Source organism: Pteropus alecto, unplaced genomic scaffold (genome assembly GCF_000325575.1).
Source record: "Pteropus alecto unplaced genomic scaffold, ASM32557v1 scaffold131, whole genome shotgun sequence".
NCBI classification, from domain to species: domain Eukaryota; kingdom Metazoa; phylum Chordata; class Mammalia; order Chiroptera; family Pteropodidae; genus Pteropus; species Pteropus alecto.
The window spans coordinates 6,067,778-6,074,710 of NW_006434709.1; the positions used below are offsets into that span (position 1 = coordinate 6,067,778).

General features: G+C 45.7%; 1 pseudogene; it reads left to right on the forward strand.

Annotated features, from left to right (window-relative positions):
* Positions 1-400: 400 nt before the first annotated feature.
* On the forward strand, positions 401-1,202 carry LOC102897664 (annotated as a pseudogene).
* Positions 1,203-6,933: the final 5,731 nt, after the last annotated feature.

The following is a 6,933-nucleotide window of genomic DNA, read 5'->3' on the forward strand; positions in this document are numbered from 1 at the left end:
GTGGTACCTCGGATGGTGGCATCGGAGCGGGCAAATGGAGCTGAGTAACTTTCCTTTTATCCACATCTGTATTGCTTGACTTGTTACAACCAGCATCTATTACAAACACATTTTTTAAAAATCCAATAAAATTAAAAAGCGAGTATAAAAAGGATGCTTATGGTATGATATCATGTGTATAAAATCTAAAACTACAAAAAATAATACTATATTTTGTTTGGGGGGGCTATAGCTAAGTAGTAAAAGCCCCAAACCTGCCCAAACACTACACACTAGCTGGGGAGAGCTGTTAGAGAAGAAAGGTACAATAGAGCCGAGGGAGGCAACTCCAATTGGATCTGTGATGTCTTGTTTCCTTAAAAAAACACAAACAGGGCCTGGAAGTCACTTTCTTAAGAAGATGGTGACTGTGTCAGTTTGGAGGCCATCATTTGGAGGTTTCTCTTTTGATAACTGCTGCAGAAATGCCATCTTGGAAGACGATTTTGCAAAGAAAAGGGTGCAAGCTTCCAATAGCCCTGAAAACTGGCACAACCATCGTAGGAGTGGACTGTGAGGATGGCATAGTTCTTGGAGTACATACAAGGGCAACTGAAGGGATGGTTGTTGCTGACAAGAACTGTTCAAAAATACACTCCATACCTCCTAACATTTATTATTGTGGTGCTGGGACAGCTGCAGATATAGATATGACAACCTAGCTCATTTCTTGCAACTTGGAGCTCCACTCCTTCTCCCTGGTCACCTTCTTGATGCTTTTCAGGTATCAAGGTTACATTGGTGCAGGCCTAGTTCGGGGGTCACAGGTGTTACTGGACATCACCTCTACAGCACCCATCCTCAAGGATCGACTGATAAGTTGCCTAATATCACCATGGGTTTCTGGCTATTTGGCAGCAATGCTGTGTTTGCAGATAAGTTTAGGCCAGATATGGAGGAGGAGGAGGCTAAGAAGAGGGTGAGTGAAATCATTGCAGCTGGCATTTTCAGTGACTTGGGGTTTGGAAGTAATATTGACCTCTGCGTCATCAGCAAGAGCAAGCTGGATTTTTCTCTACCCATACTCAGTGTCCAACAAGAAGGGAACCAGGTTTGGCTGGTACAGGTGTGAGAAAGGGACCACTGCAGTCCTCACTGAAAAAGTCATTACCCTGGAAATTGAGGTGCTAGAAGAAACAGTCCAAACAATGGACACTTCCTGAATGGTGTCAGTGGATGGCTGGTTGCTGCTCTAGAAGACCAGGGCCGGTGGAGGCTGCCCCTGTAAGACCTTCATTCGGCCAGTGTTTGCTGAATGAAACCCAATAAAAAATGAAAAACAAATTAAAAAAAAACACAAACAAAACTCTCAAAGAAAATACGGCAAAGGTTAATGATCATTCGAGAGGGTGATAGGTATTTGGGTGACTATTACATTATTCTTTATAATTTTCCATGTGTTTGAAATATTTCATAAACTCATTAACTAAAAGTAGTTAAGGGTTTATATATGGGTTAAAAAAAAAGGATCGAGTTTACCTTATTTGTAACTTACTATTTTATTGTAACTTCTTATATAGCCTCCAGGTATTAATAGGGAGGGAAGGAAAGAGGGGGGAAGGAAAGAAAGATCAAAATGAGTTTGCTTTTCTGATTTTCCTTATTCTTTGTCTTGTCAGTTTAGGCTGTTATAACAAAGTATCATAGACGGGGTGGCTTAAACAACAAATATTTAAGTCCAAAATCACGATGCAGGAGAATCCATGTCTGGTGAGAGTCTTCCTCCTGGTTTGCAGCCATCATCCTACTGTATCCTCTTCTTATAAGGGCACTAATGCTATCGAGGGGACTCCACCCTCCTGACCCCATATGAACCCCATCACTTCCCAAAGGCCTCACCTCCAGATACCATCACATTGGGGATTAGGGCTGTAACATATGGATTTTTTTGGGCAGGGGGAACACAATCATTTAGTCCATAGAATTCTTCTACAATGTCTTATTTGGCAATAAAAAGGGAGGGAGGGAGGCGGGGAGGGAAAAAAGGAAGGAAGGAAGGAAGGAAGGGAAGAATAGACTGATAAATGAGTGGGTGGATGGATGGATGGACGGATGGATGAAGGGAGGGAGGGGTGGATGGGTTAACAACCTAATGAACCAACAGCTGCCAGGGTTTTGGTGCAGGTTGGAATCTGCCCTCATTGTGAAGGCTCACAGAGGCTGTTTCCCGCGGCTGCTCACCGCTAACCCTTGAATGTAATACAGTAAATGCATTTATGGAACTAGGCTTCTCATGCTTTTGCCTGTGAAGCTACAAGTACCTACGTGTAGTAATAAGTAGTTAGAACACAAAGAACACCTACTGCTGATTATCCCCCTTGTGCCATGGGGTGAATATTCCTGGCATCTTTCCCCAGTCCTGAGTTGAGACCTGCAGCTGTGGCTATAGGGAACCAAGGGGACAGTGGCTCCCTTGCTCTCAGGGGATGGAAAATAATAATGAATTGTGTAGCCATTCAATATCTACCACCTCAATGCCCTCTGCAAAAAAAAAATCCCTGAGAAATATTGAATAGGCTAGGTGTCCTTCATTTTACCCTTCATCTTGTGGGTGTGACCTGGATCTGGGGAGTTAAGGGCCTGGCCAGGGTCACAGTTAAGGTTTCAGGGTGGAGAACGGAGTGGAGGGGGGCAAGACTACAGACTGAGAGGCATGGGCTGGGCATGAGCAATGGTGGGCAGGGCCGGTGTGGGGCCTTGGGCAAGGACTGCGAGGTTTCTCCGAGTCTGCAGTGGGAAGCAGCACAGAAGGTCACTGGATAAGGGAGCCAGGTAGGAGGCTGCAGTCAGAAAAGAAAAAAGAAACCACTGACTTGGGGCCTTGCTCAGGGCTGGGCACCAACTAGCCTTGGAACCTTGGGTAAGTCACATCATCTCTCTGGGACTCAGTTTCCACTTCTGTAAAACAGTGGGGCCCGATGCAGCCTCTCTTGCTTCAATGACTGTGGATTTTTGGTACCATGGCCAAAGGAGCACCAGAGAAACTGCCAAAGTGGCAGGGAGTGGTGGGCACATCCGAGCCAGTTGGCATGGCAGCAAGTAGAAGAGCAATATTAAGGCAAAGAGCAAGCAAGCATTGCCAGGCTCACCAGTATGGCCAGGAGGCTGACATCACCGCGGCAGAGATCCAGCTGGGTGTGGGCAATGCTGGGCCATGAACCGCATCTTCTCTTTATACAACTGTCTTCACAGCAACACGTATTCTCAGTCGAGTGGTACCAGGCCTTGGCTTTTGCAATCTTCACTGTCAAGCTTGGATTAAGGAACAGGAAAGAGCAAACAATAAGGTGGCCTTGAAATCATCTCAGCCTTCGAGCTCAGGCTCCTTGGTGCAAGGGGTGGGGTGGATCTTCTAAAGATCCCTCCGAGCCTGTGTTCTAGGAGAACCTTGCCTTAGAAAAAAATCACATGGAGCACCTGGGGCTGCTCCCTGCCTCTGAGCTGAGTGCCTGGCGCCACCTTTAGTTAGAAACAGGACGGGGGAGATAGATAGGGGAAAGGGGGGTCAAATATGTGGTGAAGGAAGGAAATCTAACTATGGATGGTGAACACATAATGCAATATATATATACGGCATACTGTTGAATTGTACACTTGAAACTTCTTAAATTTTGTTGATCAATGTCACCCAATAATTTTTATGGCAGGGCCATTGGGTATGATGGCTAAGCCCTGGGCATGGTTGACTTCAAAGCCTAACTCCTATTTATACATTTTGTTATATATTTTCAGCTGTATAGCTGGCGAGCGATTTAAATTCTATCCCTACAGAGAAAGCATGAAGGGGCCCATTGTGGCCCTATACGCTGGGGATGATAATGCTACGTACTTTGCTCTTAGGAATATTAAGTGAGAAAATGCCAGTAAAACTTTTAGCAGAGCCAGGCAAGGGCTCCTTTAAATGATAGCTATTACCATTATGAAGCTATGCCAGGCTCTAGGGGTAAAGTGCTAACCTATTAGCCTGTCGACCGGGACCTCCCGCTCGGGGTTACTGTCCAGAGGAGAGGCAAAGGACTTAACCCAGATGTATTAACTAGTACGGATGCAGAAGATGCTGCAGGAGCACACACGAGGGCCACTGCTCCAGAGTTGGGATTGTCAGCTCCAGCATCCTCCCTCCTGCTGTCTGGAATCTCTCCCCTGGCTGGAAATATCGTCCTGCAGTTATCTGCATGACTCACCCCCTCCTGTTATTCAGGACTCTGCTCAAATGTCATCTCCTCCCAAGGAGCCTTCCCTGATCTTGCTGTCTAAAATAACCCCTCCCAGTTCACCCCCTTCATTATTCCATACCTTATCCTGCTTTATTTTCTTTATAGTATTTATACTCTCCATCGTTATACTATGAATTTGTTTTGGAAAATATGTCCATTGACCATTTACATACTATAAAATGAATTTGATAAGAGCAGGAACTTGACCTACCTATTCTTTATTCTTTACTTTATCTCCAGTGCATAGAACAATGCCTGGACCATAGTGAGCCATTGATAAATGTCTCCAATGTATGAAGTGACCTCTAAGCTGGATCCTGAAGGATGACTAGGGGTTGGCCAAAGAAAGAGTCAGGGAGAGAAGAAGATCTTCCAGATGGAGGGAATAGCATGTGCAAAGGCCGGGGGAGGAGAGCAGAAGAGGAAGTAATTCAATATGGCAAATATGTTTGTTTGGGTCCTCTGAGCAGCAGAAGCCAAGAAGCAATTAGATATGCAAGAGCTTTCTTGGGAGAACATCCTGTGAAGAACAAAATGAAGGAAGAGGAAGAGGCACGGGGAGCTTTTTAACCATGATGCCTGTCTGATACCTGTGAAAGGAGCTAGGGAAGGATGGAGGATTGGGGAGGAGTTTCAGACTACAGTACAGTTTAAGAAAGTTTTAGCCAGGCTGATGGGAAGTCCCTGAGCCAAAGATGTCCCTCAGAGGAATCCACCACAAGGAGGAATGGGTCTAATCTAGAACCTATTGTGCTCAGTCCTTGGCTGGGAGTAGCTCAGAGGATGTGTGGCCTTGGTGTGAACACAGTGAAGTGTCTGGAACAGTAGAAGCTGAGGCTCTCAGTCAATCCTGCTCCCTGCAGAAGGAGATCTCAGTAACACAATTCCATGACTGCCCAACAAGCAGAGAGAGTGAGAGAAGAAGTGAGAAGAAGTGAGTCTAGAGAGCCAAGCAGGGACCAGATCATGAAGAGTCCTCTATGCCCTGTCAAAGGGTTTGGCTTTATCCTGTGGGAAGCCAGATGCCATAGTATGGTTTTGTGCAGGGAGAGTAAGTGACTGGATTTACATGCCAGAGGATCACTTTGGCCACAGTGCAGAAAAAGGAAATCAAAACCTATTAGAAATCTAGAACAGTGCTCTTGTTTGTTGGGATGTAGGGGGGTCAAAGCATAGTACCCTTTCTTCTCTGTGCTCACTCTGAAATACTTTGAGAAATAGATACAGCAGGCCTCCTAGTGAAGGTCAGATATCACCTTCATTCCTAATGAAGCTGTTGGAGAATAAGCCTTGGTCGTGAGGGCCAAATGGGTTTCCTAGCACTGCCTGCCCACTTGCTCCCTCCAGTCTAGGCCTTGAGACAGCCCACCCAACCTTTGGTCTCCTCTGCAGAATCAGGGCAAGAAGAGGCTGAATCTCCAGCACTTATGATGGTCTTTTCACTGTTTAGCTCTACCCAATGGAAACATGGACCCCCGTCACCCAAGGGGACAGTAAATGAGATGGGGGAGGCCAGGGGTGTTAGTCTTAGAAGAATGAGGATGAGAAATCACTATCCTCAACTATCACAGGTGAAAGATGATGGTGGCCTGGGCCCAGCTGGTGGCATTGGAGTTGGAGTGAGAAGAACAGAAAGTATTGATAGGACTTAGTAACTGATTACACGGTGAGAGGCGACAATTCTGTGTGCTCACAGAAAGGTCAAGGATGAGGACCAGGTTTATGATGAGGGAGTAGTGGGGCCTTTCATTTCTACTTCTAGCCCCCTGCTAGCTTATGAGGTACTGTGATGATTAATTTTATGTGTTAACTTGACTGGGCCACGGGGTGCCCAGTTGTTTGGTCAAACATTATTCTGGATGTGTCTGTGAGGGACTTTTTAGATGAGATTGACATTTCAATCAATTGACTGAATAAATCAGATTGTCCTCCCTAGTATTGGTGGGCCTCATCCAATCAGTTGAAAGTCGGAATAGAACAAAAAAGCTGACCCTCTGATGACTAAAAGGGAACTCCTCCTATCTGACTGTTTGAGCTAGTACATTAGTCTTTTCTTGCCCTTGGATTCCAACTGAAATATTGGCTCTTCTTGGTCTCGAGGCTGTCAGCTTTCAGACTAGAACTTACACCAGCAACTCTCCTGGTTATCAAGCTTGTAGACTTGGATGGGAACTGCACCTTTGGCTCTCTTGTGTCTTCAGTTTGCCAACTACAGGTATTGGGAAAGTGAAATCAGAAATCTAGCTCTTAACCTTGGCACCTCATCTATACAATAGCCCATGTGCTTGGTTTTATGAGTACACCAGTTCGAGATTGGCTTCCCCTGCAAATTACAGGAATCTGGAGAACAGTTCATACAAATTAAGGGTTTAAATTTCCTAACATCACAAGTCTAGACTAGAGGTAAGCAGGTGAGGGCAGGTGCAGCGACCCTTCATGTTCTCAGTAGCCCCGCCTCTTTCAGTCTTTCTGCTCCCCCACCCTGAGCATGTGACCCTTGTGTTCATGCTCCCAAGATGGATGCAAACTCCCCAGCATTTTATCCAAAGTCCAGGGAGGAAAAAGAAGAAAAGCAATGGGTAAAAGCCGCAGGCCAGCAGAACTTTCTCAGAAACCCCGCTCAGTGACTTTAATTTGCATCTCGCTCAACAGAACTATGTGACATGGTGACTCCAGC